At 33.6% G+C, this 24173-nt stretch overlaps 1 long non-coding RNA gene across 1 annotated transcript; it reads right to left on the reverse strand.

The window, feature by feature from the left end:
• Positions 1-8879: 8879 nt before the first annotated feature.
• Positions 8880-23930, reverse strand: LOC142333956 (uncharacterized). Its single transcript, XR_012758756.1, has 3 exons — positions 23816-23930; positions 15903-16009; positions 8880-9655 (listed from the first exon to the last, which is right to left on the reverse strand). It is a non-coding gene; the product is annotated as an uncharacterized LOC142333956 (long non-coding RNA).
• Positions 23931-24173: the final 243 nt, after the last annotated feature.

Raw genomic sequence — 24173 nt, forward strand, 5'->3', positions numbered from 1 at the left:
GCAGACATCTAGTGCTTGCAATATAAATGTCAATCCGCCTGGAATTATTACTTGGTCTGTCATAGCTTTTTTAAAATGTCTTTCACTTTATCGGTCGTATGGCCCCGATAACTATACATTACTAGCATACCGGTATTTTTTTTTATTAAGTAAATCTCCTGATCGCTTTTACCACAACCACCTGATCCAATCTAAAATTAAGGTTTCGTCCATCCAAACTGATTCCTGCGCTCTGATAATAACTCCAAATACCTGATGGTAGGAAGAGTTTTTCTTTTAAAAACGATGTACAGAGGTAATTTTGATCCAGCAGAAATAATGCAAAGCATAACACTACACCTTTGTTTTTCATTACCACCAGTGCGAATCGTAATATTTTATTCACCTTTTTTTTTTACGGTTTTGTTAAATGGCATTTCAAAATATACGGGGGTTTGATCAGCGTTTCCTATTTTAGAAGGCAAATAGCCTTTATTGTTTCTAAGATTTATTATGTATTTGTGAAAATGTAATATTTTTTGTTCATAAACGTCTGGAAGTCGTCGAGAAACGGTCGTATTTCGTCTTGTTGACAAATCATTTCGTGTAAAAAATCGTGTTAACAATCCAATCATTATCAAAATCAGCTTTATTCAACGATTTAGCGATTTCATGAGCATATGATTGACACATTTCTGTCGTGACAGCATAACCGCATTTCCTTTTCCATAACAAAGACGTAAAATTTTTTTTCTGTGTCTGTGTATTTTGGTTTTAAGCCACGAAAAGCCCTTTTATTACCAGTTCCTTTCACTAGAAGTTGTTTCTTCTTACGCCAGTCTCGAATGCGGCTTCATATACGTCAAATTTTCTTCTTGCCGCCCGATTTTCAATTTTTTCAGCCACTTCTATAACGCACAGTTTTTCATTTACTGTAAAAGATCGTAGACGCTGTCCTTTTGTACTCGTTTTAATTCCGTGATTAAAATAAATCACTGTATTAAACTTTACAAGATAATGTAAACAGATAAAATGCACATAACCGTCCACATATACAAACAGTACAACGACTATGGCGAATAGACAAGACGACGATGGGTAACTGATACTGTAACTGTAGTGTCATTAGAACCGGATGCAGCCTATACAGAACGAATCAATTTTATAAAAATACCGTTACTTCGTTCCTATCGATAATATGAACAGGATGTTAATAATTAAGAATGTATTCTGTATAAGCGACATCCGGTATTGATAAACGAAAGCCTAATGTAACTATATTTATGTGATTGAGTTTAGGTACTTCTAAGAAAACGTTTTACATAAATTATCCTGGCTAAAGGCTATTTTTCAAGTAAGCCCCGTACCCTTATTTTTCTCTCCAATTCCAATAAAAAAAGTGCGGGGGGTACTCGAATAAATACGATAATTAAGAGTTAATTTTTTTTATACTAGACAAATCAATATTCATGATTAAAATCAAAGCATTTCCGGTTATTTTTAACTGTACACTGTACTGTTTTCTTGACGAAAAATATATTTTAATCGATTTTTCACTCACATTGGATCAATCGAATGACTGTATTCCATTTGTGGATTAAAAAATCGTTCGTCTCGGATCTAGTATTAAATGTGTAAACAACATATAACAGTGTAATCTGTTCAACTTTAGGAATTGTTTCAAGCTATCACATTTTTAATATAATTTAAGGAAATCAACTCGCTTCTACAACGCGTTCGGAAAGTCGATGTGCAGTATGTTTTAGAATTATCTAGTGTATTATGTTCTTTCGGCGTTAGATTGGTTGCCCTGTGGGTTTTTTGGTAATTGCTTAGTAATAAATCAAAACCTTAGTTGTCGAGTTGTGATTGAATGCATCGTTTAGTTTCGTATTCTTTCGTTCATCCAAATCAGTAGTTGAGAGAAAATTGATGTCTCTTACGGTACAGGAACACATTTTTCTCGTTAAACTTATCTTTCATGATAAATATACTGATTTAGTGAAGCAGAAGTTTTCTGTAAATTTTCAAGCACTCCTGTACATCATCGCAATGCTCTTCAAACTCTTTCAAAAAATTTGTTGAATGAACTGTTATTAAACTCTTCGGGCAACAGGCTCTGTTAAAAACGCTGATCGAAGTAGAAGACCATCTAATTTAAACGATCAGAAGCTGCTTGATATTTCGGAGCTATGACCGAAAGTCCATCGAAGCCAATGCCTAAGTTAGCATACCAGAAAAATATCGGATTTGCTACCAGAAAAAAAGCTGATAAAACTGAAACGTTTGCCCTATACAATAATTTGTGTTCAAGTATTGAAGCCTAAGATCACACCAAAAGACTAAATTATTCTCAATGGTTTAAACATGTTATTGATCAAAATTCCGTAGCTATCCTAGACATAAGGTTATTTTTTTACAAATAAAGCGTGGTTTCATCTAGAATGGTATATTAATTCACAAAATACACGACTGTGATCGACGACAAACCCTCATAGATTACACGTTCTTTACACAATCGAAAAATTATTTTTGCGTCGGTGTGAGTTCAACGCTCATTGTGGATCCAATTTCTTTTTGAAATTTCAAATTAAAATGATTGTTATTGTGTTGTTTTACAAATTTCATTAGTCAGTTAACGGAAGTTTCAATCGATGACGGTTGGTTAACAACAGATGGTGCCTCAGCGCATGTAGTTAACAGGTAAATGACTTTTTTTACGAAATGTCTACGGTGAATGAATAATTTCGAGGGATTTATGGCCTGCACGATTGCTCTATCTGACTCATCAGATTACTTCCTATGAGAAGCAGTAAAACAAGTTGTGTATCGCAACAGACCGCGAAAATTGAAACGTATGCACTGTTATATTGATGTTGATGGAGTTCATTTTCAACACCTTTTATAAATTTTTGTGGTTATTGTAATATCCGTTTCTATAAAATCTATATAAATAAAAATGTAAATGTTCGTTTGTTCTTAATTTCCGAAAGTTATTCACCGACTGCTGTGAAATTTTCAAGTATTGAAACCTACAGATCACGGCAAAAGACTAAATTACGTTGCATGTGAATACGCGCATATTATTATTATTATTATTATGCTTTTACGGCCAACATGGGACCACGTAAGTCAATTTTAGTTGGATCTTTTCTGAGAAAAGCGTGTTATTTTACTCTTCCGAGCTGCCCAGTATTTCTTCATCCGTTCAGATCTTGCTTTCTTTTCTTCATCCGTAAACACCCTCTTCGTTGTATTTTGTCGTTTGTCTGTCTTTTGTTTAAATCCAATGCTTTTTTCTTTTAGCTTTGTAATTTTTCCAGTTTTATTCTGTAGGTCGGTCAGGGAAATTCCCAATTCTTTCATATCTTCTCTAATTTCTTTGATCCATCCTACTTCTAGCTTTTGGAACCAGAGCTTTTCAATGATATTTCTTGACAGTCTTGTTTCCGGTGTCCTTTTGAGATGACCAAAGAAAGAGATTCTTTTTTTCCGCATAGTATCAGTAACAAGCTCTATTTCTCGATACACCACCTCATTTGGCACAATCCACCATCGGCTGGATTTTGGTGTTTTTTATCGATACACGTTCTGACAATTCTCCTCTTTATTTTCAGAATTTTATCAATTCGGTTTTTCTAAGTGATTTTGAAAAGGGTCTCGCTTCCGTAGGTGACTTCTGGCTGTTCTACAGTTTTATAATGTTTAAGTTTTGTTTTAGCAGAAAGGGATTTTTTGTTATATGTTGACCGAGTTAATTTTTGGGATTTAATCATTTTATTTGTCCTGTTTTGCCATGTCACTTTTTCATTTAAATTATAAGTTATTATTTCCCCTAGATATTTAAATTGTTTTACTATTTTAATTTTCTGATTGTTTACCGTAATGTGCTCTATTACCAGAGGATCTATGGCCATTAGTTCAGTTTTTTCGAAAGAGATATGAAGCCCTATCTTTTGTGGTAGGTTTTGAAGGCTCATGATTTGTGTTTTGGCTACTTTAATATTATTTGCTAAAAGAGCGAGGTCATCTGCAAATCCTAGGCAATTTAGTGTGATGGAGTTTTTCTTAGTATCCATTTTTATATTTTTGGGATTTATTTCATACCATTTTCTCATGACAAATTCGAGGGCGCAGTTAAAAAGGAGTGGTGAGAGGCCGTCTCCTTGCCTCAATCCAGTTTTTATGTAGAAGGGTTAAGAGAGTTCACCTCTGAATTTCACTCTGGACTGGGTAATATAATATACGCGCATATATTATATATCTTATATTTATTTATATTGTATACCTTATATTTATATACCTACTATTTATATACCTAAGATGGCACACCTATGACAGGTAAAATCATGCTTTTTTTGAAAAAAAGCGCTATCCGTTGGCTGTAAAAGCAACACACGCTATACTAAATATCTTACTATTCCATTTCAATGTTTCCTATATGTGTGTCCGCTATAGACTAACTTACTACTGGATCGATTTATGCGTGGATAAAAAGGGAGAGAGGGAAAAATCAGAAAAGAAAAATAGGGAAAATTCTGAAATGGGAAAAATAAATTGGAAAAGGAAAGGAAAAGGGGGTCGAAAAGGAGGAAAAGGGAAAGGTTAAATTTTGTGAAGTTTCGTAATGTTCATTTTGTTAATGTTTTATCAAACTTTCAATTGTGTTCATTTGATCTATATATACATATATATATATATATATATATATATATATATATATATATACACACACACACATGCATATACTCAAATCTAGCAATGGCGAATCATTGCCGGGTCTGCTAGTAATTAAATAAAAATACAAATTAATAATTAAGAAATTTTCATCATTATATTTCCATAATTCCAATCCACACCAACTTTCGAACGAAATCTATGTCCTGTAACTTTTCTCTTTCAAGTTTCAATTATGTGAAAATTAAAAATATTTTTAATTTATTTAGTTATTTAATATATTTATTCTGCGTTATTACATCGATTTACAATAATATAAATAAGTGTTATCGATCCAGTCTAAATTAATTATTGTGAAGAATTATCAGATTGCATTTTAAATCGTTTTTTCGTCTTATTGTCTTAACAGAATATCTAGTAAAAGCATTAAAGAATCAGTTTTATACATTTTTAGTACTGAAATGTTATCGGTATAAAATTCCGTATTTCTATTGTTATTATACTTACATCACAAATGCTTATTGTTTAATATAATATAGGTAGAAGAATTTTGTTATTTGGGAAGTAGAATTACTAAAGATGGACGAAGCAGGAGCGATATAAAATTCCGAATAGCACAGGCGAAACGAGCCTTCATTCAGAAATATTTACATCAAAAATTAATTTAAATGTCAGGAAAAGATTTTTGAAAGTGTATGTTTGGAGTGTCGCTTTATATGGAAGTGAAACTTGGACGATCGGAGTATCTGAGAAAAAAAGATTAGAAGCTTTTGAAATGTGGTGCTGTAGGAGAATGTTAAAAATCAGACGGGTGGATAAAGTGACAAATGAAGAGGTATTGCGGCAAATAGATGAAGAAAGAAGCATTTGGAAAATATAGTTAAAAGAAGAGACAGACTTATAGGCCACATACTAAGGCATCCTGGAATAGTCGCTTTAATATTGGAAGGACAGGTAGAAGGAAAAAATTGTGTAGGCAGGCCACGTTTGGAATATGTAAAACAAATTGTTAGGGATGTAGGATGTAGGAGGTATGCCGAAATGAAACGACTAGCACTAGATAGGGAATCTTGGAGAGCTGCATCAAACCAGTCAGATGACTGAAGACAAAAAAAAAGAAGAAAAACATTCCTGTAGTTCCTCAACCACCTTATTCACCTGATTTGAGTCCCTACGACGTTTTCCTGCTCCGACTTAAACACCTCAAAGGACAACATTTTGGAACAATAGAAAACATTAAAAAAATATAACCGACCATTTGAAGAATATTCTGGTTTTTGAGTTCCAACACTGCTATGAAGAGTGGGAAACCGTTTGAAGCGTTGCGTGGCTTCCCTTGGGAAGCCACGCACTTCCCAAGGGAACTATTTCAAAGGTGATAATTGGGTTGTAAATAAAATGTTTTCTGAACCAGTCTCAATACTTTATTTACAGATCTCGTATTCTTCAGGAAAAGATTTTTGAAAGTATATATGTTTGTAGTGTCGCTTTATATGGAACTGAAACTTGGACGATCGGAATACCTGAGAAGAAAAGATTAGAAGCTTTTAAAATGCAGTGCTGTAGGAGAATGTTAAAAATCAGATGGGTGGATAAAGTGACAAATGAAGAAGTGCTGCAGCAAATAGATGAAGAAAGAAGCATTTTGAAAAATATTGTTAAAAGAAGACATAGCCTTATAGGTTACATATTAAGGCATCTTGGAATAGTCGTTTTAATATTGGAGGGATAACTAGAAGGGAAAATTTGTGTAGGCAGGCCACGTTTGGAATATGTAAAACAAATTGTTAGGGATGTAGGATGTTGAGGGTATACTGAAATTAATCGATGGTACTAGATAGTGAATCTCTGAGAGCTGCATCAAACCAGTCAAAAAAAAACTAATACAAAAAAAGACAAAAAAAAAAAATATGTAGATTTAAAATGCTTTTTGTTAATAATTGATTTTTGTATGATGAAATCAAGAAAATATTTTTCTTTTATTTGTTCATATTGTATGGAAAATTTCAATCTGCAATGTAAGTTGTATGTTATTATTTATTTACATTTCTGCCTTGTGTTTTCTCTGCACATCTGTAAAATAAGATAGTGTTATCAACACGTGTCAATATACATTATTTCATTATATGTTCAATTTAACAATTATTTTTTACTTTGGTACATTTATTAACAATTAAAAAATAATAATATTTGCAAAAAATGTTTTTGAATAATTGACCTCTCCACCACCCCAAAACATATCTAAACTAGTGATATGCTATAACGTCATAGGTGAGCGATGGAATTAAATAAATTAATAATATTTCGAAAGTAAAAAGATAACTCCGGTCTGATTAGGCGTCGAAACCCATCGGGTTGGTCTAGTGGTGAACGCGTCTTCCCAAATCAGCTGATTTGGAAGACGAGAGTTCCAGCGTTTAAGTCCTAGTAAAGTCAGTTATTTTTACACGGATTTGAATACTAGATCGTGAATACCGGTGTTCTTTGGTGGTTGGGTTTCAATTAACCACAAATCTCAGAAATGGTCGACCTGAGAATTTATAAGACTACACTTAATTTACACTCATACATAACATCCTTTAAAGTATTATCTGAACGATAATTACCGGAGGATTAACAGAAAAAAGAAAGGAAAATGATTAAATGATTAGGCCTAGAATGCGATCGCCCGGGTACCTGATGCGTAAGCCGTGAGTCTATAGCTATCTGCCGATCGTAAAATCGCAATTTATTTTATATTAGTATAGTTAGTACCGACATACCCGCACCAATTAAATACAATATGCATGCGGGCTATGGTTAGAATCATTGAATTTAATTTTAAAAAATATTATATTTAAAATATTATTAATTAAGTTATGTGTTTAAGCCATGCAACAGAAAAAACCGGCAGTTGTCAACGTTTTTGATAAATTAATATCTTAAGATTTGTCATAGCTATTTCATTCATTTCTGTATTAATAACGGCGAAACTGAAATGAAAACTGGCGAAAGAAGAGTGGATTAAAGAAAAGTGTTCAGAAGTGGAAAGAGAAATGAACATTGGTAAAATAGATGGAGCATACAGGAAAGTTAAGGAAAATTTTGGGGTACATAAATTAAAATCTAATAATGTGTTAAACAAAGATGGTACACCAATATATAATACGAAAGGTAAAGTTTTCCATTGCGTTCAGTTGCCAGTACTCAGAGGACTGACTGATGTTGATATGGCCGTTTAAGTCGTCCTGACTCACGCCCTTAACTACTACTGAAAGACCTGCTGCCCTAAAAAGGGCAGCAGCTTAGTCTGCTCTCTAGTCGGGCTCTCAACAGATACCTCTCTGATATGGTTGCACCTTCGGCCCAGCTACTCTGTATCACTGAGCACTCAAGCCCCCTCACAACAGCAAGGTATCATGATTCATAGAGGGTGATTAATTATTTGTTGATTTTAAGAAAATGTTTTCTTGACCTCAAAAGGACAAGGAATTACAAAATAAAAATTTAAAGATGTAGTATTTACAAGAGTTGTAACAGCAAGTTTAGATATACATATAAAAATTAAAATACTAAGAGATAGAATTATGTTTGATTGCAATAAAACAACAAATCCATTGAACCAAAAAACTTCATTCATAACACATTCAAAAATATGAAAATATTAAAGCTAATGTAAAATAGAACTTTAATTATACAATAATACTTAGTTGCAACTTTTATCGCATTACAATAATTTTCTTAATACAATTTTTTTGTAAGTAATCATCATGGTTATAATTTAAACATTTGATGGTATTTTTAAAAAATTATTTGGGTTTGTCATGTTCAACATTAATGTTTTTTTTATTTTTTTATATACACTCATAAACACAAGAGTGAATGCATAATAATATTTATATAGATAATTTTAAAAAATATATATATCTTATCAGGTTTATAATTTTTTATGAAATAAAAAAATTTATGCTACATATATAAATGCATACATCTATGTAGTATAAATTTTGTTGTACTATATGTTTGTACTATATTTATATATATATATATATATATATATATATATATATATAATGTTTCTGCTTCTGTTAGTTTGATTGTTGACCTTTTGAATTGCATTGAAAGTTTTCTATTAATATGGATAATTTCCTAACTTATTTGGCTTTTATATATATATATATATATATATATATATATATATATATATGTGTGTGTGTGTGTGTGTGTGTGTGTGTGTGTGTGTGTGTGTGTTAAACAAAGATGGTACACTGATTTATAACATGAAAGCCAAAGTCGATAGCTGGTTGGAATATATTGAAGAGTTATATGGAGGAACTAAATTAGAAAATGGTTTTATAGAGGAAGAAGATGAAGTTGAAGAGGATAAAAGGGGAGAAACAATACTGAAATCTGAATTTAAGAGAGCATTAAAACATTTGAATGACAGAAAGGCTCCTGGAATAGATGGAATATCTGTAGAATTACTGCAGAGTACAGGTGAGGAGGCGATTGATAGAATATACAAACTGGTGTGTAATATTTATGAAAAAGGGGAAGTTCCGTCAGACTTCAAAAAAAGTGTTATAGTCATGATACCAAAGAAAGCAGGGGCAGATAAATGTGAAGAATATAGAACAATTAGCTTAACTAGCCACGCATCAAAAATCTTAACTAGAATTCTGTACAGAATTGAGAGGAGAGTGGAAGAAGTGTTAGGAGAAGACCAATTTGGTGATCTCACAACACTTCACCCATGCACCATCCTTTTTTTGGGAAAAATGGCATATATAGTACAATGGAAGAGATTGTTATGAATGGAAAATCAAATGTGATCGTATTGTTTTTATTATTTTTATTATTACAAGCAGTATAATATATTACAATGAAAAAAAAAAATAATAATAAATAGAATTACTCATTTTAATTAATAAATTAATTAATTTCCTAAACCGTTTTGTAAAACGTCAATGGAGGCACCTAATGTCCAACTAACTTCATGTTCATTAATTTTTTTCAGCAACTGTAAACATAAACAAAAAAATATAGAGTACACATATTATATACGCATATTCTATATTTGTTAATGCTCATAAATATAACATCATATTATATTAAATTCTAAATCTGTAAATATTTTATTATAATTGTCTTTTAACAGATTCATTTCTAACAAATGAATTTGGAAAGTTGGAAAAGGATTCTTTATTAAGCTTGTTACAGTAAGTTTATTATACTTAAATTATTAACTTTGTTACGTTAATTAAATGAATTTAATTACTACTCAATAAAGAAAAAATACTGTTTGCTTTATTAAAGTTATATATGAGTTTGTTTTATATGTACGCGTACCTTTTCATTAGCAATCACGTATATATACCGTTTTTCTAGGAGGTACCAACCAGAGAGCAATTCGGTAAATATACGTTTTTAAATTTACCGCAAACCAGTATTAATATTGCTTTGTTTATTTTAAGTTAGATTGATGCTGCCATCTGTTAGGAACAACTAGAACTGTTTATAGCAGATTTATTTAATAATCTCTTTGCAGGAGATGTGATTTAGTGAGCAGTATACATGTGACTTTACTGCATTATGTTGAGAATTTATATTTTGTTGGTTATGTGTGTGTTTTATATCGTGTTATCTGTGTTTATGTTAATAGAAATGAAATCTTTTTTATTTGTGTTAGATGAAGAAAGATAGATAACGGTTGTTTCTAAACTTTGTTTACATATTAGTTGTATTTTCCATACAGTTCGTGCGTACATTTTGTAGGCTATTTAAATGTTTTTTTTTCTCCGATTTGTTTATTGATTAATATAACTAATTTATTTATTTACATTTTTGTTTTGAAAATAAATTTAGCATACTTGTAGTTTTTATAAACATTTTATTAGTAAACTTTTGACAATAAGTTCAAGATTTAGTAGAAATAAAAAAAAAACTTGCTCCCATACATGCAAGAAAACTCAAAAAATACGCCAATAAAAAGGTTACAAAGATTGGAATATAAAACTCTTCCACAAAGACTGAAAAATTGTACTCTTCCAACAGTCGTCTTCTAATGTTTATTTGTTTGTCACGTATGCGTACCTATATCATTCGTCCGATTGCTATGAAACTGGTGAGTTATTGTGCGCACGCTAGCGAAAGTTTATGAATTAGTTTGGACCCGCTAGGTGGCGCTGGGGGTTGAGATATTTGGAAAAAAATATATTTTGGTCCGATTTGGCTCATATTCAAAACACATATTAGTTACGTGAAAATAAATATTTGTTGCAAAAAATGGACCCGTTAGAAGGCGGTAGGGTTGAGATATTTAGAAAAATTTAATCACATAATAACTGTCTGAGGAAGTCGATATTCATAGACAACGATCGATATAAACAATGACAATCGATGTAGACGATATATCTCTATATTAAATTTAGTAAAAGGAGTTTTAGGTTATTTATTTACTCATTTTTTTTTATTAGTTTAATGAATACAAAGGGGTGCAGAGCCTCCTGGTTAGATGGGAAGGGCAAGTAAAGCGAGCCTTGACTGGTTAACCAGTCTGGTTAACCAGATCCGACTGGTTAACCCAGTCGCGATCAAGGCTGGTTAACCAGCCTTGATCGCGATGGGAAACGCAAGTAACCATATAACGCGGGCGAAGCCGCGACTGGTCTTGCAAAAACTATACTCGCTAGGTGGCGTCGGTGTCGAGATATTTACGAAACTAATATACAAACAGACTTTCTTATATATATAAAAGGTTCGTATATGTGTGTGCTATAGACTAAAAAACTACTGGACCGATTTACGCGTGGTTTTTGCAAAATTGTCCGCGTTCTCCGGAGAAAATTTTAAAGCTGTTGAAATCCTCGATCTAACCAGAATAAAGAAAGTTAGGGGTATTTAACCGACTACTGTCTTTACAAAGTAGTTTGAATTAAATCCGATAGGTAGTGCTATTTTGACTTTTTGTAAAGTGAAAGGTTAACATTTGTGAAGTTCTGTAATTTTCAGTTTTTAATGTTTTATTAAACTTTCAAGTGTGTTCATTTAATCTATATATATATATATACTCAAATCTAGCAATAGTAAAGCATTGCCGGATCACTCAAAGTTTCGGGTCATGTACTGACCAAACTGTTGCTTGGGGAAATTATAATATACTGATATATTTTCTAAATTGTTAAATTGGCTGAAATTTTTATTTATAAATCATTATTTTCACAAGGATGAATGTAATGAACAAAGCAGAATCAAAGGGTATAGACCTCTGGCTAGATGGAAAGGGTGAACGAAGAGAGCCGTGACCAGCTAAATATCCCCTGACCGCGACGAGAAAACCAAGTAACCATATACAGCGGACGAAGCCGCAACGGGAATGTTAAATAATTTTTTTTCTTTACCTTTCAGTCTATATTGGATTATTTCAGTTCATGTATAAGATGGAAGGTTGTTCAATTTTCTTATCTTCCTTTTTTACTTCCTTGTACGAAGTAAAGGAAGTATTGTTTGTGATCACGAAAAATTTCGGTTTTCAGATTTCAACAGAAATATTCATTTTGACCATCCCTGAAACCATTTTGACTAGTTTCCGCGTGAAGTCTGTACGTACATACGTATGTACGTATATCGCATAACTCAAAAATGATTACCCATAGGATGTTGAAATTTTGGATTTAGGACTGTTGTGCACCTCCCCTTTTGATTGCAATCGATTAAACCAAAAGTGTCTAAAAAAGCCCATAATATTTGGATTTTGGACATTTTCTTAATTGCAATAATAAGCCCTCATTGAGAGATTTTAAACGATATATCATAAGGGGTATTTATTTTCATTGCTTTCAGAGTTATAGCCAAATAAAAAATTTTAATTAATGAAATATTTGGATCTTAGGGAAATCAGTTCAAACCAGACTTCATCTCCTTTTTTTTGAACATTTTTTTAAAATTTAAATATATTTATTTATTAATAATAATTAACTTCTGATTGTAAAAAATGTTTTACAATAAATAATTATTGAATAAGAAAAAGAAAAAAACTTTAAAAAAATTAATTAAATATGTAATTTAATAGGCGTACAAGGAAGTCATGTGGTGTCCACGTAAGTGTTATGGTTTTTATTTTTTTAAGCGATGGGAAACAATTCGTTGAATTCATTATTTATCGTACAACTTCAATAAAAAAAAAATTATTTACAGTTTCATCAGGATTTAATGAAAATATAAAAACCATATTTTTGAGTAAACAGTTTTTATTTATAAACTAGCAGACCCAGCAATGCTTCGCTATTGCTATATATATATATAGAGAGAGAGAGAGAGAGAGAGAGAGAGGGAGAGAGAGAGTTTAAATGAACACACTTTGAAAATTTGATAAAAAAATTAAAAACTGAACTTCACAAATTTTACCTTTCACTTATTCTCCTTCCCCTTTTCCCTTTCCAACTTCTCCCTTTCACCATTTTCCCCTTTTTCCCTTTTGTCCGTGCGTAAATCGGCTCATTAGTTTTTTGGTCTTTAGCGGACACACATACGAACATGCATTATATATATATATATATATATATATATATACCCGAGATGCGACAATAAAGTAAAGAGACTGATTTTTCTTTGCAAGATGTGGCAACCCTGCAGCTTGCGTAGGCACACCATCTTTGACCTTGGTCTATAAGCTACTTCTAATCCAAGCGGCACATTGATGCAACTGCTCAGTCGTGAGTTGTGCTGTAATAAGTGAATACGTGTTTGTGTCTCCCGTCACAGAAATGAAACCGCAAAATATTGCGCAACGGTATGCCATTTGTTATTGCGTTAAATCGGGTGTAAACGCGACGAAAACTTACGGTAAGCTTCAGAAGGCTTTTGGCGAGGAGGTTATGTCAAAAGCTCAAGTTTTTCGGTGGCATAAAATTTTTTGTGAAGGCAGAACGAATGTTGAAGATGAAGACCGCAGTGGACGACCATCAACCTCACGGACAGATGTCAACTTGACCAGGGTGCGTGAAATCGTACGATCTGATCGAAGATTATCCGTGAAAATGATCGCAGAAGAACTCAACATCGATCGAGAAACGGTTCGTCTAATATTAACTGAAGATCTTGGTATGAGAAAGATTTGTGCAAAAATGGTCCCCAAAAATCTCACAACAACAGCGAGAAACGCGGGAAAATGTGGCAGCCGATCTGTTAGAGCAAACGGAAATCAATCCAGATTTGTTGAGCCGTGTTATCACTGGTGATGAAGGTTGGTTTTTTCAATACAATCCAGAGACAAAACGCCAAAGTTCGCAATGGTGCTCAAAGGGATCACCCAGACCAAAAAAGCTCGCATGTCAAAGTCAGAAGTGAAATGCATGCTCGTGTGCCCTTTTCGATTCCAAGGGAATTGTTCATAAAGAGTGGGTGCCTCCTGGACAAACAGTTAACCGATATTTCTACAAAGAAATTTTAGAAAGACTTCGTAAACGAGTTCTTTGTGTTCGTGCCGACATTGCTGATAATTGGATTCTGCATAACGATAATGCGCTATCCCACACTGCTCTGTCAGTACAGCAATTTTTAACCTCAAAACAAATTTCAGTACTACCACAGCCACCTTATTCACCAGATATCGCTCCGTGCGACATTTTTCTATTTCCAAGAGTCAAAATGACGGTCAAGGGACACCATTTTCAAACAACACAAGATGTCCAAAAAGCTGTGACGAGGGTCTTGGAGGATATTACAGAAGATGAGTTCCAGAAATGTTACCATCAATGGTAGAAGCGCTGGAATAAGTGTGTGCAATCAGAGGGGAACTACTTCGAAGGACACAACACTAAACATGACTAAAACGGTAAGCAGCATTTTTTTTCACATCAGTCTCATTACTTTATTGTCGGACCTCGTATATATAGAATAAAAAAGTCTGTTTGTATACTTATTTGTTTGTTTCGTAAATATCTCGACACCGGCCTCATCTAGCGTGTATAGTTTTTGTAAAAATATTTCTTTTCACGTAACTAATATTCATATTCTGAATATGAACCAAATCGTTCCATAAATATAATTTTTCTAAATATCTCAATCCCAGCGCCATCTAGCGGGTTCTTTTTTGCAGAGATAGGTCTTTCCATATAAGTAACATGTATTCTGAATATGAGGCAAATCGGACCATAAATATAATTTTTCGAAATATCTCGACGCCAGCGCCACTTAGCGGGTCCAAACTAATTCAGAAATCTTCCCTGGTATGCGTCCAACCATTCCCCAAAGTTTCATCGCTATCGGTATTACAATCCCAAATCTAGCATCCCTATCGCGGCTTCGCCCGTGCTCTATGGTTCCTTGCGTTTCCCGTCACGATCAGAGGGTGACGGCTCGCTTCGCTCTCCCTTCCTGTTTCCCTTTCCTTCTCCCGTTTCTCTTTCCCTTATTACCCTTTCTCTTCCCCCATTTCCCTTTCCCCCTTCCTCTTTCCTCTTTTCCTTTCCCCTGTTTTCCCATTTTTCCATTTTATCCTTCTTCCCTTTTACCTTTTTCGATTTTTCCCTTTCTCCCTTCTTCCCCGCGCGTAAATCGGTCCAGTAGTTTTTTAGTCTATAGCGGACACACATATCGAAAACATTGCAATGGAATCGTAAAATATTTAGTTTAGCGTATGTTGCTTTTACGTCCAACAGATAGCGCTGTTAACACGAAATTTATTTTTTTATCGATTTGAACCCCTTAAAATAAAAATTTCGCAAAATCCTTTCTCAGTGCACGCCTTCTTAAAGATACAAAGGTACTCTGAAAATTTCAAGTCTCTACCTATAATAGTTTTGGTTGTACGTTGATTATGAGCCAGTGAATCAGTCAGGACATTCTCTTTTATGTAAGAGATGAACAGACGTATAAAACTGAACATACTTTTTGAAAAAATTTCTAAATGCATATCATGTAATTAAAAAAATAATAAATAAATTTTCTTCAGTATTATAGCTAATGTCAGAGGGAAAATAAATGCAATCAATTACTGAATGTGTTATAAAGTTGAGGGAAAAAAATTTGAAATAGGTTATTAAATATTTTATTTAAAAATTTATTTTATTGCAGTCACGAAAAGTTTACATTTATAAATAAGCATACAAATGTTCTAATCGGTTTGAAATGTTAAAATAATTTGTTCATAAGTATTAAAATATTTTTGAACAGTTATTAACAAAAAGTTATCTCCAATTAAACGATAACAAATAACAATAATTAAGCTTATCACTGTACATAATAAAAAAATAAAAAAAACTTACAGTAATTTTTTTGTCGGGCCTCAAACCGTATCCATCAACCAAAAGAAAATACATGATAGTTAGATCCATGCACAAAAATGGATAATGTTCGTTTGGATGTTTACAAGCTAAAACAAAATTATTATATGTAAATACTTTTTGCTTGTATAAATTAAATTTACTTACCAACAATTTAAAAAGTGTAAATCGGTATTTTACACTAGTGCTTTCGGTGCTGTTATTCCATCTTCAGGTATTTTATAAAAGATGTAAATTCAGATCAATAATCGTTTTTAAATTAAACTGTTATGTTCATAATAGTTGGACGTCAAGAATTAAATTAATTCGTAATTTGTACGTTAATAAGACAGTAATGTTATGTTTGTAAAATGTTTGGGTCTATTATATTACTTTTTATTTATTTTTAGGTTTTTAGGAGCTAGACTACTTTGGTCATTAGCCCCGCCCCACTTAAAAAAAAAGGGTTCATAATTTCATATTCTAATCAACTTTCGAATCCAATATTTACCGTCTAGGCTTTCCTTTCGGCCATCCTTTCTTGCACCATTTTTCCATCGTTCGAACGGACTCTGCTTCTGATGAAAGTGTGTCTGAGGCCTCGGATATGGCATCTTCTTCTCTTTCTGATACCAATGACGTTCGCCGGCTTACATCAAGTTATGAAAGCTTCGTTGGTGCAGTCAGCATCGTTGCTATTGAATCTAAACTCGCAAGCGATGCATTTTCGGCGGCTGATGAACTGGATTCAATCTCTAAGGCTGTGATAGGGCCGGCTGATATAGTCGCTCTCACCGTAGCTGCTCTCTGAGCTTTTGGAGGCTCTATAGGTACAGTTTTAATATCGTCTGTGTCTGGTGCTTTCTCAATAATGACTTGCATCTCCATTCCGGTAGACTCAGATTTATCCTGTACTTTTGGCACAATTTCCTTAGCCTTCTGATTAGAAGAAGGAGTGATATTTTTTCCTTTTCCGGATAGATCAAGATTTTTCTTCATTACGTCAATTGATGGCGTTATAATCGCAAGTTTTGTCGGTTTTTTAAGCTTCGCTGGTACGTGATTTATGACAACGACGTCAGTCCGGGAATGAGCCTTCTCATGTTTACTTTGTTCTGTCCGATGAGTCGACTCAATCTTTGAATCAATGATTCTTTCTATCATTGTCGCAAGACTCGGTGCCATCGTATTAAGCAACTACTCCACATTAATTTTAGATGTGGAAGGAGCAGCAGTTCCTTCTGCATATGTAGTCGATGGTCGAGGTGTTCGTGAGTTGACAATTTTCTTCGCTTCAAGGTAACTAACTTTTTGAAGCGTTTTAATTTTCTGAATGGCCGTTTCCAATTTATATATAGGGCACTACCTTGAACGACAATTGTGGTGCCCTTTACAATTAATACAGATTGGAGGGTCTTTACATGGATCACCCTCATGTGTTTTCATTCCACATATACATACTTCCTGCGCTTCACATCTGGCTGCAGTGTGTCCGAAACGTTGACACTTGAAACATCGCATAGGCTGCGGAATGAATGCACGTATATCAAGTCGATGTATGCCAGCACGTACCTTTTCAGGAAGGCTAGGCCTATTAAATGTCAATACATGCGAGGCCGACGGAAGAACCTCACCATTTCTTCTCATTGTTAGTCTAGGATACTGAATCACTCCTTGACTCGACATTTCCTGTACTATTTCTTCTTCTGTACAGTTTAGAAGATCGCGGCAAACAACTCCTCTGGATGTGTTAAGGGTGCTATGCGGTTGCACAGATACCGCAAATTCATCGATCATCTTCAATGCCTGGACTTTCTGGCTTTGACTCTCGTTGATAGCTTCGACATGTAATCCATTAAAAGTATTCTGGATTTCTTGAACAGGACCACCAGCTCAATTAGTAATCTCTCTAACGATTAAGAATGGACTAGCCTTTTGAAAGTTTCCATTCTCCTTCGTAATAATTAAAAATCTTGGCTTAGGTACATTATAGCCAAATAAACTTTTCCGTAAGTCTTTACTGATTCTATCAGCATCTTTTCTTATTTTATCTGACTCCTTGCTTTTTTCCTTTTCGCTTGTGGCGAATCGGAGGTTTCTAAACGAGGGGGTTTACGTGCACTCTCTGCCACGTTTGTTTGTTCAAGTATATCCATGTAAGTTTATCCCTTCTGTAGCAAGGCTAGCCGCCGAGGTACACCCCCACTCCAGGGCTACTAAACTTAGAGGTCCGATCCGGTACTCCGGTGGAACCGGCATATGTCCTGGCAGAGAGCGGATGCGCAATCTCTGCACTGACTCCAGGCTTCTACTCACCGAAGCTTTCAGAGCTCCCATGCACATGGGAACCATTGCTACATGCTTGCCATCGCAGGGGGCATGTAAGCAACGGAAGGGTCTTCATTACACCTGCAATAACATTGACCCTGGCCGCCACATCGCCAGCTCTAAATATGGTATGTGTCCACTTCCTAATCGTTTAATTGTTCATATCCTGCAGGTGGCCAAAAAATCCAATCCATCTGGTGACCTGAAGATGGAAACAGGTCAAAAAAAGTAATATATCCGAGGAATTTACTCGGAGCCCCGTTAGCCAGCTATATGTATAGTACGTAAGTACAGCTGTTGCCGCCCTGGACGTGGAACGTAGATGTTCTGTTCCGGACGTGGGGATTATCTACCTCAGGGCATTATTATTATTAATTTTTACCTTTTACTTCCTTGTACGAAGTAAAGCAAGTATTGTGATCGCGAATAATTTCGGTTTTCAGATTTCAACGGAAATGTCAACGGAAATGGATTCAGGGATGGCCAATCCCTGAATCCATTTTCACTAGTTTCGGCGTGAGATCTGTACGAACGTATGTATCTCGCATAACTCAAAAACGATTAGCCTAAGATGATGAAATTTTGGATTTAGGACTGTTATAATATCTAGTTGTGGACCTCCCTTTTTGATTGCAACCGACTGAACCAAAAGTATCCAAAAAAAAGCCCAGAATCCGAACAAATTTGGATTTTGAACTTTTTCTGAACACTGCTGTAATAAGCCCTCATTGAGAACTTTTCAATGATATATCATAATTGGTACTTATTTTCATTGATTCTAGAGTTATAACCAAATGAAATTTTAATTAATAAAATATTTGGATCTTAGAAGGGGAAGGCACATCGGTTCGAATCAGATTTCAATTCCTTTTTTTTGTAATTTTAATACATTAATTTATAGATAATTAACCTCTTATTGTAAAAAAAATGTGTATATGTAATTCAATAGTCTTGCAAGGAAGTCATGTGGTATCCACTCAGATTTTGTTTTTACTTTTGTTTCAGCTACTATTTGTAGATTTATTTCATTAATGAATAGTTTCATAGATAAATGAATCAATCAGCAGAATTATTAAACAAAAGCTAGATATTAAAAAAATAAAAACACGAGTCAGATAAAAAGACATTGCATTCAAACATTGTTCTTTTTTTTGAGGATTTTGTGGTCAACTCTAAATTGTTGGCAATTACTAAATTATACTTTGTGCAAAACTCTATAAGTCGGTCCCCTCTTTCATTCCTTTTGCCCAGCCCGTATTCACCCACTATATTTCCTTCCTTGCCTTCTCCAATGCTTGCATTCCAATCTCAAACTATTATTAAATTTTCATCTCCTTTTACGTGTTTAATTGCTTCATCAATCTCTTCGTATACACACTCTACCGCATCATCATCATGGGCGCTTGTAGGCATATAGACGTTAACAATCGTTGTCGGTTTAGGTTTTGATTTTATCCTTATTACAATGATTCTATCGCTATGCGTTTTGAAATACTCCAATCTCCTCCCTATCTTCTTGTTCATCACGAAACCTACTCCTGCCTGCCCATTATTTGACGCTGAGTTAATTACTCTAAAATCACCTGACCAAAAGTCGCCTTCCTCTTCCCACCGAACCTCACTAATTCCTACTATATCCACATTTATCCTATCCATTTCCCTTTTTAAATTTTCCAGCCTACCAACCTTTTTTAAGCTTCTAACATTCCACGCTCCGACTCGTAGAATGTTATTTTTTAATTTTCTGGTGACCCCTTCCTTAGTAGTCCCCACCCGGAGATCCGAACGGGGGACTATTTTACCTCCGGAATATTTTACCAAGGAAGGCGCCTCCATTATTGCTATGTGAAAATGCAGAGAGCTACATTTTCTTGGAAAAAAAGCAGCTGTAGTTTTCCATTGCTTTCAGCTGCGCAGTACTCAGAGGACTGAGTGATGTTGATATGGCCGTTTAAGTCATTCTGACTCACGCCCCTAACAATTACTGAAAGAGCTGCTGCCCTCTTTCAGGAATCATTCCTTAGTCTGGCTCTCAACAGATACCTCTCCGATATGGTTGCACCTTCGGTCCAGCTAGTCTGTATCCCTGAGCACTCAAGCCCCCTCACCAACGGCAAGGTCTCATGATTCATAGAGGAGGATTTTGTACATATATAGTATAATTCTTTTTCAATTTTTTTTTAAATTTATTTAAACATATATATGTATATATATATATATATAGTCTTTGATAATCCTGCATAATGTAAGGATTCCAATCATACATCTAAATCGGTTCAGCGGCTGAGTTGCTACGGTGGAACAAACATGCATAAATCCTAAATACATTACACCCCTTTTTGGGTAGTCATGTAATAAATCAAGAAGTATGTTACCTTGAATTTTAAAACTTTAACTTTTCCATGAAATAAAAGTTTTGCATTTTGTAGCGAATCTACGTTCATTTTTAATGTTATTTAAAAGGTACACCTCTAGTAAGACAATTGTAACTACATTTCTGTAGTGATAATTATTTAACTTTCCACTTTATCTCTTAAGAAAGAATTATAAACTGGTAAAAAGATTTCTTGTTAAGTTAAATTTAAAAAATGTTATTCAAAAATTGTTATTTATTTTTAAAAAATTTGTTCAAAGAAGCAATAATTCGATTTAAGTTATAAACTTAAATCATATTCTTAACTCATATTAAGCAAACAGTAATCTTTTTCATATTTATTCCAGAAGATCTTCAGTTAATGCCCTGTAGAATATTAGCTTTTAGTTTAGAATTATTCACTAAAGGGACTTTATAATTCAGCAATTTAAAGAGCTTTAGAAACATTTTCAAGTCTAAAACCGATCAATTTAAAATTACAAAGTTTGGTCAATTAGAGGTTCATTATCAGAGGTGTGGTAGATAAATGAGTGATTCAAAAAGGACTACTTTAAAAAGATATAAAAATCCATTGAAATAACTAACAGATTTGGTGGAGATCACATTTCATAGAAAAATACACCAAATTTCTCACCCAACTTTCACTTTGGTTTGATCTGGCTTCCACTTGTAATGTGAGTTACATCGCACCTGAAGTCATTTCATATTAAACTGTAGACAAAAAGTCAGGCTTTACCTTTGCAGCTGTGGCGTTAATTTCAAATCTTAGTTCAACAAGATTAGCAGGCAAAAGCGGTACATAAACCCGATCTTTAATGAAATTCCAAAAGGAAAAATTTAACAGAGTCAAATGTGGGAGTGAGATGGCTGTGCAATTGGACATTCATGACCAATCCACCAACCTGGGAGTTGGGAATCAAGAAAATCTTGAACCTCTAGGCTGTAGTGAGGTGGTGCTTCATCTTGCAGTTAGTAATGGTCCCCATCTTGATCATCATCATCATCATCTAACTGAGGTATTAGAAAATTTTGAAGTATGCCCAAACAAACTCTCACTTACGGTTCCCTCCTGGAAGAAGAACAGTCTTTGTATGATTAGAGCATGAAAAATATTGTCCTTAGATCTATCATGTATATGTAGCAAAGTTTCATGAAGGTTTTTGCTACCCATTAATGTTCACCTTGCCATTAATGTGAAATTTGATTCATCACTAAAAATGTGTCGTTGTTTACGATTCTATCCATCATTTCCACTCGAAACTGCAGCTGAGCAGTTTTGTTGTCATCTGTAACATGTTGAACCATAAGTAATTTGTACTGCTTCAAGTGCAATCGTTTATGTAATACAAGCGAGTCATTTTTAGAATACCAGTTTCATGTGACGCACATCAAGTTGAGCTCTTCAAACTATGTGGAAAGTTTTCTCTGAGTTGTTCCGCAGCAGCTTCGGGAAAAAGTGGTTTTCCTGGTGATTTAAAATGTTTAACAGAATGACCTTTCTCAACAAAGGTTTAGTGCCAAGAGTAAACTGTATGCCTACTAGGAGGCTCCCTACCATACTCTCTAAGAAAATTTTGTTGAACTTCAGCTGCTGACTACAAATCATAAAACCAAAACACATAGCGAGCATGACCCACACCACTAAATGTATCCATTTTTAACAACAGAGGTGACGGTGCTGGTGGTCAAATTTGGTACTAATGAACTATGTGAATCAAAAGCTTGATGTGCTTTGCTATGTAATGAGACCTTGATCAAGTTATCTAAACTTATAAATTATCTCAATAAATTTTTATATCATTTTAAATTTGTGAAGTCATTTTTGAATCATCTGTTACTATAAAATACTGACACTCAAAAAGATTGCAATGAACTAAAACTGTCTCTAATTAAACCATAAAAAAAACATTGTAATTTGTAAATATTGTCATTTTTGATGACACATCTTTATAAGTTTTGTTTTTCAAAAATTTTGTAAATTTTTATGTCAGTGTTTACTTTTTGTGAATTTATGCATACCATTTTATTCAGAATCAAATTTTAAACAAGTTTTGTCTATTACCCATTTAACAAAGTTATTTTACACCAAAAAAAAGATATTGAAAATGAATTCACAAAACATTTAATGTAGTTTTTACATGGCATTCATGGAACAAAGAGTTAATAATATATTCATTGAGGTTAGTTCTGATCATCATTCATATTTTGAGTATTTTTCTGGATGTAACTGGTGCATTCGATAATGCGTAATGGTAAATTGGTAATTTTTAAACTTTTTAATGTAAGTTGGCAAAATGGAGGAAGTTAGAACAGATAAGAGTTATATGGTGAAGGAAATCTTAAAATATAGTGGCTTCACTCTGGAAAAGTTTCTTACTTTTTTATTACTTATGGGTTCAATAATTAGCATCCTGGACTTCTGTTACTTTCTTTGTGATTTTCCTGAGATGACAATGCTCTTAAGCACTCTCACTTACATTAAATTGTTGGAAAACATCTTAAAAAAGAAAGAAAAGAAAAAACTAACTTGTTTACTAACCTTATAACTAAGTTATAGTAAAAACGTTTAAGAATGAATGTGGTCTACTAAGCCTTAGTGAAGCACGTGTTCATGACTAAAAATTGTAAGGCCTCATATATTAAAATTTAATGAAGTTAAGATTAAAATAACTCAGAGCAAATTTGGTCCTTCGTTTCATACTGTTTGATAGATTTTATGCTAAATATGAACATTAAACCTCTTTTCAAGTGTTTTCCATGCGGATACTGAATTCATTTTGGGAAAATAGGTAATGGGAATTAGCTTTCTTTACTTAATAATTACTGTACAGTGGTTTTTTTTTCAAACTGGCATCTTGGTGCATCTGTCTAACCTGATAAGCCAAACTTTTCAGTGACAATAGGCTGACAAGACTAAGTTTAGTTCATGTGTATGCTAATACTAATTTCAATTGGAGAGTCTTTCTGCCTTAAAGCAACACATTCAAAGTGTGTATCTTATTTATTACAACCAAATGGCAAGGCATATTTTAAAAAAAACATAGCTACTGGTACTCAACATTCAATATAGATGGTTTGGAAAATGGCTGGATCTGCTTCTTATAGTAAGCATCTCTCTCTTGGGGTTCATAGATTTAAAGTTATATACATATATACATAAATATTATGAAGTAAACATTTTATTTTAAAAATGATAATTAAATATCATAGTTACCTGCCTTCTGAAGCAGCAGTCTGATAAGCACCTACAGTTGTTTCAGCCATCTTAACTGATTCTGAAAATCAATAGTAATTAAATTATCAAATTTAAGTATCAAATAAACATTCAGATATCTTGGACTAAAATCAAACTATGAGACTAAAATCAAAATTGGACTAAAATCAAATTCAAATTCGTACAATGCTTATTCTTCAGAAAGTAAAACTAGACATCCTAATTTGTAAATTGCAAGATAATCTGAGTACAGCTTCCTGAACATATTTGTACACAGTTTTTAGAATTTATTATTACCAACACCATATTATTTTAACCGTTAAATTAATGACTTAATTTTTATTTAAATTGCAGTTTA

The sequence above is a fragment of the Lycorma delicatula genome, chromosome 13, assembly GCF_047948215.1.
Source record: "Lycorma delicatula isolate Av1 chromosome 13, ASM4794821v1, whole genome shotgun sequence".
Classification (NCBI taxonomy): domain Eukaryota; kingdom Metazoa; phylum Arthropoda; class Insecta; order Hemiptera; family Fulgoridae; genus Lycorma; species Lycorma delicatula.